Below are 13,138 nucleotides of genomic sequence, written 5' to 3' on the forward strand. Positions count from 1 at the left end.
TAAGATGAAGAACCAGATCTTGACATCAAGTTAAATAGATAAAGAGAATTTTTTTTTTAGCTTGTTAGATTTCACTAAATAAATAATATTTTAATATAAAAAAATAATTGTTAAAATATAGCTGTTAATATTGAATCAAGGAAAATGACCCAAATATTGTTTTTATTTTATTATATTATTATATTGATTTTATTAATTGTTTTATTGGTTTGATTATTTAGGTTTGACTTAAATATTATTTTAATTTTAGTTTTTAGATATTTATTTCATTAAATTTTTTCCTTTGATTAACTATTTTCCTTAATTTAATATTAAGAATGATATTCTCACAATTATTTATTTATATTAAAATTTATTTACTTAGTTAAATTTAATTCTTTCCATCTATTTAATTTGATGTCAAGATCGATTCTTCATCTTATCCTAAAGATAAATTACACTAAAGAACATTCTTTTCATCCAACTAAATGGTATTCTCTTCCTCTAATTTAATTTGATATGTGTTTTTATAGAAAGTTGACTTACTTTTAATCGGTTGATGTTTCACAATGTTTACCCCTGAGCATAATGGTAAATAACAATAACAACGAAACTTTGATAAGAGTGCATCTTGGATTGTGTGACAAGAATTTTACACTTTGGTGTTGGTAAAAGGATTGCTGGCTGACATTAAGACTATACAATTTTTGGGGTTTGTGAAATTATGCATTAAAGATTATAAAGTATATTTATGTGCAATATAAAGAAAACCCAATAAAATAGTTATCATTTGGGATACAATCACACCATAAAACAAGTTATCATTTATGGTAACAAAAATAATCAAACTTTGAAATAAAGTCCTATTTCTCTGGGGCATGGAGGTATTTATCTAGCACCAACCTTTTTGGAGATGTAATTTATATTCTTAAAGATGTAATTTATATCCTTTAATAGAATTTAAAGTACATAATTATAAGATTATTGAGTTTTATAATAATCAAACTTAGATATCCTTTAATAGAATTTAAAGTACATAATAAGGACATCCTCTATTTGTTATAAGCTTATTAAGTTTTATAATAATAATCAAAATGAGATATTATTTAAGGGTAATTTCATAATCAAATGTATGAGATTATTTTTGTTATAAACAAACATGTAAGTGAAATAAATAAATTATATATTAAAAAATTCTCTGGTGTAAATTTCTTTTTCTTTCTTCCCCATAAGATTTTGCTTTAATTTATATACATTAAAAATATTTATTAAACAAAAAGAGTCTCCCTTGCTATGAGAGAGGTGTGAGAAGAACTCGAGGGATTTATGCAATGGAAATAAGCTTTATGAATATAAAATTAAAGAAAGCATTTTTCAAGTCTTTATTAAGCAAAGAAAAAGGACTCTTCTTATGAGAGATAAGTCCCTCATGGATTTATGCAATAGTAGATAAGCTTTATGGATATAAAATTAAAGAAAGCACTTTTAAGTATTTATAAAACCAAGAAAGGCCTTTTCCATAGGGTAGAGAAGTGGTGGAGGGATTTGTGACTAGCCTATTTTGAGGTGAAAAAGGTGAGTTTTATATAATTGATTGGTTGTAAATTTCAGTATACAATATTTATTTCATAATGGATGAGAGATTGAATTACTTATAATTTTAGTTATTTAATGAATTACTGAAATTTTTTATTATTTCAAATAAGAAATAGACACATAAATAAAGACGTAGTCTTTAACGCGACTTTTTGAAAGCCTTTCTGGCGATTTTTTCCGGTGAAAATCCGGCAGTGATTTATTGGAATCCAAGTTTGATAGCTAATTTCTGCACAATGAAACCGTCCCAGGGGTTTTTCAGGGTGCTGAATCCGAATATGCAGTTAAAAAACCATTTTAACTGCAACAAATCATGATTTCATCTCAATTTCTTCCGCCGGATTCCGTCACCGGAATCTCAAAAAGTCGCATTATAGACAACTCCCATAAATAAATGGTAAATGGTTTAGTGAAAATAATGCGTTTATTTCATAGAAATAAGTGAGTATAAAGAAAATAGTAAGTTTATTTTAAGAAAATAAGTAAGAAAGACTTTTCTTTATATCAATTAATGAGTTGAAAGGCAATTAAGGGGTAAGTAGTATTATTATTAGTGAACAGGGAGTAAGGAAGTGGGAAGTGGTGTTTAGTGAGTATTAATAACTAACAAGTTATTAAATAGAGTGAGGCACATCTTGTATGAAGATAATCGTTTAAAAAAGAAATAAGTTTGTTTTATATTCAAAGAGCTATTCTCTTGTTTGGAAAAACCTAGTGCATTGGGAATGTTTCCTTTCTTAGAAGACCTTTCTTAGAAGAAGTTTGAGGGTATTGCTTTGCATTGTGACTAATATCTTTTTTAGTCATGTTTCAGAGAGAAGTTATGTTGTTGATGTTCTTTCAAAACCTAAGTTTTACATGTTTCAAGAACAATGGTATCTTCAAGAAGGAAGGCAAGGGCATAGCTTATATTATTACCCTCCTCCTTTTCAATGTTGAATTAATTCATTATTTAAAGTTGTTGTTGTTGCTAATGGCATTCTTTGGTTTATTTTTTAATTGGGCTTTCCTAGCCCTTTTTTGTTTTTTGAATGAAACTATATGGCATTAAATCGTTTTTTGAAGTGATGAGGTTTATTGTATATTTGGGATTGATGTTAAATATAGGGATACATGAAGGGTTAGCCATACTTACGAGACTTTGAGTATTTAATGTTTTGAGATCTTACATGATGATAAGATCAATATTTGAAAAATGTAATTTTGTTGTTGTTGTTGTTGTTTTTTTTTTTTTTAAAGTCCAAAAGAAAGTTCTATATAGAGACAAACTTTGTAAATAAATTGCAATTCTAGAATGACAAAATCCTCGCAGAATATCTTGAAAATATCTCGAGTGAGAATTAAGAAGAACAAAACTTAAAGAACGCTTAATTATTGACATTGAATATGAGTTTGGAATTAAAATATTACCATTATAATTTTTAATATCATTATGCATTTAAATTCAAATTTCTATTTTATTATTATTATTTAATATATATTTGCATCCACAATATTATATTTGGTTTCTTGGGAATCCTTTGAATGGAGCTTTGCAGTCAAGGAATTGGTGGAGGGTTTTTGCAAAGTTCTATTTTTTTCCTGGCATCTTGATAACCCATAGGTGATCAATCTCTCCTATCTTCAGACCCCCCCCCGACGATCTAGTTGCTTCTGTGCTATATCCCTTATCCCATCTTTCTCATTTTTCTAGTTCCACCCATTTCCCTAGACGACGATGTCATATATGCATCACATGCCCTTATCTTGTAGTGCATCATCCAGATGGAGGATGAAAAGGTGGACTTTAGTTAGGGAAAATATTAAGCAGCATGCAATAAGCCAATGATTGGCTTACTACCTTTCCATCATGTTCATTGAATATCACTTTATTAGCATCTAACAAACAATATATAAAAGCAATGAATCAACCATTGGCTTATTGTATGGTGCTTAATATTTTCCTTCAATGAGAGCTTCGATCGTTGAAATATATTTTGTAAACATGCATAATACAAATATTTTTTCTGACATAATTGTTTCATTAGATTCAGGGTTAGATCCAACCATATTATCCATATTTTCTTTCAGGTTCTTCAACGAATCGATGATCGAGCGAGTGTCGTGTGCTTGACCCCTATCAATTGGCACAATCCAAGGGTTTAAACAAAACTTGATCCTCTTTAAACTCCATTAATTCGAAACCTCCGACCTTTCCTCCCTCTCTTAATGTTTCAAAAACTCCATCCTCCCTTCCTTCTGCTCTTGTTTCCTTCGAAAATAGTTCTACTTAGGGATCAAAAGGACATGCCTATTCAAATGAAGAGATTTCGATGTATTCAAACTAGACCATCACAAGTTAGTATGGTGGTTGGATAAGATACTAATTTGGAATCTCTGCCAAATTATTGTGAAAAGTCATCATTGGGACGTTCTATGGAAAAGAGGTTAAGGGAAAAGTGATGTCTGAGTGGTTGGAGTTGAATTGGAAGCCATTTCTAGGATACATTTTGTCCTTCCACCTTTTGTTGCGAGGTTGGCTCTCCTTTATTTTCGATTTTGTGGATAATGTTAAAAAAATTATGAATGTTCCATCGTCTTGGAGGTTATCGAGTGTGTTTTTAAAAGAATAGTCTGTGAATTTTGACCCATCTTGGTAGTCTATATAAATTAAAAAAAATTGGTTATCCTCCTCCCTCTCTCTCTTATTTTTGGGAAGAGGGTTTTCTTGCAGCGTTTGGTGAGAAAATTGGTCATTTTATGTAGCTAGAACCTTATTGGTCTTCAAAAATAGACTAACGTTGGTTATAGATGAATATCAAAGTTGATGTGGGTGAGGGTCTTATTGGCAGAGTGATGTTAAATTTTGTGTCACACTCTTGGGTATAGAAAGTGGATTATTGGTGACTCCTTTTACATTTCTCTTGCTTGTCACAAAGTCGACTACTCTATAGCCCAATGCAATAAATTATAACCTCCTTTAGTAGGCCACAGAAATATTTGGAAGAAAAGAAACTTAGGTGATGAATGCAATGTGGTGGAAAAGGGGGTATATCATGTTAGCGTTCATTCGAATGCTTCTCATGAAGAAGAGTACAAGGACCAAGATACAAGTCAAGAAACAACAATAATTTCCCCTCCAATTCACTCTTTGGTCCTACATGGTAAGACTTCATCCTTGAAGGGATTTCATAACAATGTTATTACTATTGAAAATGGTAAAAATAATTGTGATTTCTCTTCAGATACTCCTTCTTTTATGATGAGGCCTTTCCAAAGTTGGCCACTCCATTCCATCCCAAGCTCCCTTCTTCCCCTGTTCCTGCATCTCCTCTCCCCTGCGATAAGCCTTATGGTCCTATGTGTCTATTGTTGATGTCAAACTCCCTATTCATGCTAGTGCTTTAGTTGTTGAGCCTCAACCCACTGTCCATGGGGGTTTCCTCTAAAATAGGGTATGAGTTATGGCCTTATGTTTGAATTAAAGGTCCCTCTCATCCTTGGGTGGTTTAGCTCCTAGTCTTGTTCCTCCTGAACCTATTGGACCTAAATCACACCTTTTAAAATCAAAATAGAAGGCTTTGATTGGTATTAAAAAGTGGAAAAAATCAACAATATCAAAGGGCCTTAGAGCTAGGAATGTCCATTCCCCGATGCTCCCATGATCATTCTGACATATAACTCTAGAGGGTGGGGGGCACCAATAAGAAATTATCCCTCAAGAGATTTGTAAAATCACACAACCCTATTGTAATTTTGATTCAGGAAACCATGGTGGATAGTTCTCGGGAAAGAGAAACCTTTGAGCCTTGGTTGAAAAATTGGTCTTTCTTAGCTATTGATGTTGTTGGTATGTCAGGTAGTCGTATTACTAGATGAAGCCCTACCTTTTTAATTTTATCATCGTCATATTTTAAGTCATCCATTTTTGTTTTATCAATACTGAAAGAATTGGGTATTGAATTATTGATTTTGAATATGTATGGCTCATATGTAGACAAGGTCCCATATTGGGAAAGCCTTGTGGAAGTAGGTGCCCTAGCAACCCAAATATTATTATTAGTGGAGGTTTAAATTTCAAACTCTCCCTATGGGAGATGTGGGGATCTAATCCTCTTTTAGACAATCTTATGTGACATACTTTTTAGGAAAATTCCCCTCTTACATACATTGTAAATATTTCATGTATTTTGATTATAAATTAAAAAGGGCCTGAGAATTGGGACACAAATTCCAGAGGTTGAGGAAGGAGATTGTTTTGGATTTTAAGGAGCTTTGACTGGTTTCATGAAAACCATTGAAGGGATGGCATGTGTGCCTTAAATGGACTGTTGTTATAAATTAATTAAACCAGAAAGAAGGACAATATATGCCATGCTTTCTTTGCATAATTCCATTAGGTAGAGAGGACAAGAAGGATGGGTTGCACTTGCAAAAGGGACAGTTGAAGTCAACTAGCAGGAGAGTGGGGTAGGGAGTTGGCACAACAACATCTCCACCACCACTTAGAAAAGACAGAACCACCATGACCAAGAAGGAAGTCAGGGGCGATAGACAATGTATGCCCACACAACCAAAAACAGTCGTAATTGCGTAATGGGGATGATTAACATACTCCACGCAAGGGGAGACGAGGATTCTCTTGGGAGATGACACCCCATGCACTGGAAGCAAGAGAGACATTCACGAAGAGGGCATTCTAGGTAGTGAAGGGAGAAAAACTGAGATAACACAAGACAACAGAGAAACAAGATCAGGGAAAGAAAGACAAAGGAAGGAAAGCCTTGGGGCGAGGTTCATAGAAGCATTGGCTATGCTACAGAGGAGGAAAGAAAGCATAGCGTGGGAGGAAAATGTCACATAGCTTTGTGTTGCTACCAGAAGGCAAGGGGCAGAGAAAACATTCGGTTGAGCATTGGGAGGTGAAAGAACATCTTCCAAGTGAGGACATTAGTATCCGGGTTCCCTATAAGACTAGAGGGTGGATATGGATATCTCTCGATAGCTTGGGTGGAAACTCGTTCCTTGGATTCCTTCTAAGGAGAGTTCTTTAGGCCCCTATTCTTGTTTTCTAGTTCATACAGTGGGTTCTGGATTCCTAGGATTGGGTGGAACCACTGTTTGAAAGAATTTTTTGAGGGGATAGATGACAAACCTCTCTATTCCCTTATTCAGTTTTGGGTGGAGGTGAGCCTCTAGATCCCCTTCCTTGGCCTATAACGGTAGAGCCACATTTTCTTATTGAGGTGATTGAAGGGTGGAGGTGGTGTACCTCTAGATTCCTACATGAGATATTGACTGCAAGAATTAGCTGGTGGGTGGAGGTGGATGGTCCTTTGTAGTCCCTGTTTTAGTTGGCGGTTTTGGTTAAATTCCTTAAGCACTCAACCTCAAGCTTTGGAATCTAGCTCGGGGGTGACTACTACAAGAAATACTTGGTTGTTGTGTGTCTAAGGTTGGGTTTAGATTTGAAGTCCTAATCTCAGTTTCATGGTTTAATCCATCAAAGATAAGTGTTTTCTTATGAATCTCATGTCCTGAATGTTTTATGCCTTTTAATGCATTGTTTTTTCATGGCTTGTATTTTGAGGAAGGAGATGTTCCTATGTGAATGAACATTGTTGTCTTAAAGGCATGGATATGGAATGGCTTAGATTCTTGTGTTAAGTTAAGCATAATCCTAGTCTAAATAACTTGTATGTAAGGACTGTGTGAATATGGTAAGTGCTTGATTCAGAACCATGGTCTATGTGACTAAATATGAAATAGATGGGTGAATCTATGCAATGATCATTCTCCATTAAAAGAATAGATAGTAGGTTTTGTTTCTCATATGTAAGCCCATGAAGGCTAGAAATAAGGCATAAGGTAATGTGTCGGTTGAATGCCTATGTTAATGACGAGGAATGTTAATTTCTTATGTGTATAAATAATGCTAACTGTTGTGCAGATGATGAGGGATGGTTGATCATTGGAGATTGATATATTAACATATGTTCATGTCATATATGTACAACAGAGCATGATGATGCTCAACAGGTTGTTGGAGTGTTTCCACCAGAGAGATCTCTTGACGGGGATGTCAGGCATACCATTAGGTTTGGCACACCCAGATTCAGAGAGCAAGTTGATCACAGGGTTGCCTATGAGCTTCCATTTATCACTCTCCAACATTTCACACTGACATAGGGGACTTGGATATTGTATCTTGATGCTCTCATCACGAGCAACAAGATCTAGGAGGTTCATCTAAGATATTTGGAAAAGACACAATGCATCGCGAGAGAGGATTTCCAGCCATGGCATAAGGTCAGGGTGTGAGTTGGCAGGTGCAGGCTCGAGGATGGTTTGATATGCTAAAGGGGTAGCACATGCTCCACCATTGAGCTCACATTTAGGGGGATGAATGACACCTGTTGGGCGAGACATTCCGAGATGTATCAGGAGCACATACAGTAGTTGGTGGACTCATCTTGCAAGTGGATGTTTAGACTCCGGGCAATTTTGGGTAGCACCTACAAGAGACATGATAACAAATCTCATAGTGTGGTATGGCAAGCACGAGGAAATCTTGCGCACACCAGAATGATTCAGGATGTATGGAGTACATATACTAATTGCATGCACAGACCCGATACATGGTACGAGTTGGTGCCAAAAATTGTCAAGAATTTTCTACAACTGATATTGTTATCGGGAAAACTAGTGTCCATTCAGAGCTGCTAGTCCCATTAAGACGGGTAGCTATCTTAGAAACAAACAAACTAAAATTACTTGTGTTTTCCTTTATGAGAGATAGATGAGAGAGAAGCAGAGAGTACCAACCTCAATCTTTCGCTAGTCTCCTTGCTCGTTTCCTCTCTCCCTTGATAGAGCTTTCGCCACTCCTTTCTCACTTGTCCCGCTTCAAAGAACACCTATAGAGTCAAAGCAGCAAAATACCATCAAAGCATAGAGATCTATAACCATAAACAATGTAGGATCAGATGTACATTAACCATATAAATGCATATACAAATACAAGATTCAGAGATATACAAGCATATGGAGGAAAACTCAAATAACTTTATTGACAGAAGTAGTAGAAGAGAGGATTACAACCAAGTTGTCTGATCCAGCATCATCTTCCCAGCATGAAAGCCATCTTCACCTCATACAAAGCAAGATCACCCAACAATGTCTTCAAAGAGAAACCAACAACACTTGCAAATTACAAAATTCCAGCCTTTGGATCTCTAGGATGAGGGATCCATATATAGATGTTTGTAGGAGAGTGAGTCAGCTTCTGGGATTTTGATTAATGTCATTTCACTGATAGTTCTTGGTTCCACTTGGAGATTTCATGATCTCTTACTCATCCCTGGGTGAATTCAGAGAGGCAAGTGTCATATGAGCAGTTTCTAGAAGATTCTTTGAGTTTCCACCTAGCAAACTGCTTCTGCCATTTGTCTGCTCTCGCTCATCGCACCCTACAAAAGGGCTTTTCAGTATGCATCGCACCCCCCGTGTGTAACAGGTGAGATGCATCGCACCCTCAGCATGGAGCAGTCTGTATCGTCCAATTTTGACCAGTTCTGAGCAGTTTTTTTAGGGAGAACTTCTGGGAAATGATGTAATCAGCTGACCCTGTTCCTTTAGGGTATGAAACAACACTTTTAGGGGTTTAGAAGCCCTTGGTTTATGTACATATGTGATTGGGGTTGCAGTTCCCAAATATGTCTATAATAGTTGCCCCCTAAAGCATGAGGTCGTAAATCTTCTGATGTCAGGTGAAATGCTTTATAACGATGATCCGAGGTTTCTCGAACTAGAAGGTGACCTGTAATAAGATACGATACAATACATTATCTTCATAATATTTTCATGATCTAGCTGAGGCGGGCATTCCCATGCTCAACTTTATAAATTCATTTTCATGTACATAAGACAGACAATCGTCTGTGTGGCAGACTGATGATTCTGGTAGAGCCATCAACCCTTAGTTTGGATGATTATCTGTGCAGCTGTGATGTACATTTGATGTCTTTATTTTCCTGAATATATCACAGCCCAGATGGATGAAACTAGATCTGGGGTCTTCAAACTCGTTCAATCTTTGCCCGAAGTACAAGTTGATCCATGTGAAAATATGTTCTGATGTTGAACATGGAAAGACATCGCCTGATTACCAGCCAATGATGTAAGTTGTTAACAGGTGTGAGTGGGATCACCGATAATGATAACGACCCTCAAGGTACTGCAGTACAATTCACGTGGTGTAAATACATGAGTTGATGTCGAACACCACACAAAATCTTTCGGTCGAAGGCCATTGATGTAAACCTGTCACTGGAAGTGAGAAACTTGCCATTGAGGTATGCAAGCTTCAAAGTACTGAAAGGGTTGTTCCTAAGTCGACTTCTTGGATAATGAGCTAATGTCAACAAGAAGTGACCCGTCGTAGGAGGGCCTTAATGAATCCCACATCTACGACACGGAACAAAGCAAATGATTTTGTGGAGGTGAAAACGATCTGATGATACAAGGTTCAGGGTGGCGGTCATGAAAAATGGAGAGTGAAGGTATTGCAGTGGATGAGGCGTTAGCTAGGTTGGGGAATTCTCTGAGCAACTTCTCTTTAACATATCGAAGACACTAAAATGGATTGGTAGCGTTAACCCCAAAATGGATGGTACGACGGACCAATGGTGATATGACCAGTGAACGGAATAACCCAACCCGACTCAATCATGGTGACGAAGTGAAAGTGTCATGTTCAAGAGCGACCTGCTACCAATGAAGTTATTCAATTTTTCTTCCCTTTTTCCCCAGTCATTGCTAACCAGTACCTCTTTATTTTTTTCAAGCTTGAGGAGGATAACATATGATTTTTCTATAATTTTCCCTCCGGGAAAACCTATCGCTATGTTTTAACGAGCCTAGCGACAGTGAAACTTGCTCTTGTCTGCATGGACAAGTTTGTCGCTATTGTTTTAACGAGTTTAACGACAAAGATAACTCGGTCCTTTTCAATTTTAGAGAGTCTAAAAGAGACGTAAAGGCAACTCCAGTAGTCCTTTTTCGTAACATAATCCCTTAAGTCCGAAAAAGTATAAAATAATACGAAAGGGATGACTTTTCGATAGTTTTAACGAGCCAAACAAGACAAGCGCTCGATCTTTTTGTGTAATGATCCCTCAGGTCCAAAAAGATTAAAATCTAGAGGAGGGATGGCACTTCTAATAACTTTAATGAGCTGGAGAGGCCAATTGCTCGACAATATTTTCATATTTTACGAGTCAGATGAAAAGAGCTTAAAGGAGACTCGTTTTTTTTAGGAACGAGTGATGTTTTCGGATAGCAGCTGTTTCCAGGTAAGGTTTGGAACTTTTCAATCACGGCAGTGTAAAGAAGGTGGCTAATAGAATCACTTGTCGCAGTTGTTCCTCAAAAGGGTAAACAATCAAATGGAGGCGTATGATCGGCTAAAAAAAGTGGAGGTGATGGAAAGAACACGACCAAGGTTCAAAAGCTGATGATTATGCGATCGCAATGGTTATTTACCGAAGGTGGGTTCATTTTTTAATGAGCTTAAACTCTGGGGGAACATTTGCTCATTGCTAGGTTTATTTTTTAACGAGCTTGAACTTCACGTAAAACTGCTCGTGCCAGTCGTATAATAAGGATGTCTCATCGATAGGCTCATTTTTTAGGGAGCTTGCCCCATTCGAAACTATGCTCCTGAGCCTTTTGCATGCAAGCTAGGAACGACCACCCTATGAGTTTAAAGGGTTGAGAGCCTACAAACTAAGAAAATAAAAGGTCGCTTTTCACTTGCATGCAAAAAGGTTTGCTTGCCCCCAGGGATAAGTAGAGTTTCTAGGTTACCATATGGAAGTTCTTGCATTAGCAAGATTGTTCCATCCGCATAGCAGACAAAACACTTCCTTGGCGATGTCCATCGAAATGGATAAAGGTGACTGTTGTCAGTGCCAATCACATAACCTTTGACGGGGGAATCCTTTTCCAGTCTAAATCCATTTTCCTAAACGGACAAGGGTATCAGAATAGTCATATATCCCACGCGGAAACCTACCTTATATATGGGGTTTTCCTGCCGAAGCAAACCAGGCGCATGCCTCCTGGGTTTCAATCACAATCACCAAATCACTCGCAATCATTAGGTGGATGGACTCGAGATTGATGAGACATTCCTTGTGCAAAAAGACCAGTTAGGGACGACATTTGACTAATAGCTGTGTTTGAACCACGAAATGAAAGCTGGTCAACTAGGTGGATTATGTTAGGTTCCTATACCAATAGGTGTCATATTTCATGATTGACTAATGACATGCCAAATATGATCATCCTTTCCATGCTGCAAAGGTTCCATATTTTCAAAAAAATAAAAAAAATTAAAAAATGAAAAGAGGGTATGCCCTAAAAGAAAAATCAAAGGGCAAGAAGAATGAATTGGTCAAAAGAAGAAAGAAAATGAACCCCAAAGAAAGACCAAGAAAGTGTGCTAGTCAAAATGCCACTACTATCCTATTTTTTGCAAATAATTTTAAATTGTGCAAACAGTGACTTCTGTCACACTCGATGGATGGCCCAACAGCTCAATCTTGGCCTCTCCATGTTTAAATTTCTTGTTTTAGAACTAGAGAATAAGATCTATCCAAACAATTCAAGCTTGGCAGATCAGTAGTTAGGTAGAGAAACAAGGGTGCTCAACAGTGAAATCTGAGCCCCTGGAAGAAATAAGAGTAGACTTAGATAGGAGGACAGTTAAAAGAAAACAAGAGAGAAAGGGTTTACTAGTTCAAATGCACCCAATCAAAAGGAAGAAAAAATGTAAGGTCTATTAAGTTGGGTAGGTAGTTTGGTGTTGCTGAAGCAAGTTTGTGATCAATTTTATCCTATGAATATGATCTATCTCATGGATGGCATAAGTGATATAGCAAGGTGACTGCAAAATAGTTGAAGCATCACTAATTTCCCCCTCTCATTTCTCCAAGAACATTTACTAATTTCCCCTCCAAGACATTGAGATCTGCTCAGTGTTCCTAGTTCCCTTCATTTCATGAAAAAGACTAAGTGAAATCCTGGTTTTACTTAAGAGAACTAAGCCACATTTCTTGTGTAAAAATCCTTTTCTTCCATTTATGCTAAGTCTCTAAAAATTCATGACTTGGATCCCTTTATTCCTTAAGCCTAAGTTTCACCTTTTTCTCAGTGCTTTGTTTGAAAACATTTCTCATATTAACATTCTAACTCTATTATATAACTCCTATGTAAAGTTTTCCCCGCCCCTATTATATATATAAAATACACAAAACCCCAAAGTTTATAATATCCCGCCCCGAGCTAATTAAAGCCATATGTTAACGTTATAGAGGGTCCAAGGTTTGTCCGAAACCTTGTGGACAACCCTTCCCCATGCGCGCATATAAACCATGGGTTTCATTTAACATCTGGTTAAATGAATAACCAAACTCAAACATAAACCCAAAGCTTGAATACATTGCAAACCCCGCAAAAACATTACAAAACGATAAATATTATCGCACGGGCCACCACACCATACGCCTCCGCCAACTCCACC

The sequence above is a fragment of the Pinus tabuliformis genome, chromosome X (genome assembly GCF_031772625.1).
Source record: "Pinus tabuliformis cultivar Carrire ecotype Pingquan chromosome X, CPIR1, whole genome shotgun sequence".
In the NCBI taxonomy this organism is placed as follows: domain Eukaryota; kingdom Viridiplantae; phylum Streptophyta; class Pinopsida; order Pinales; family Pinaceae; genus Pinus; species Pinus tabuliformis.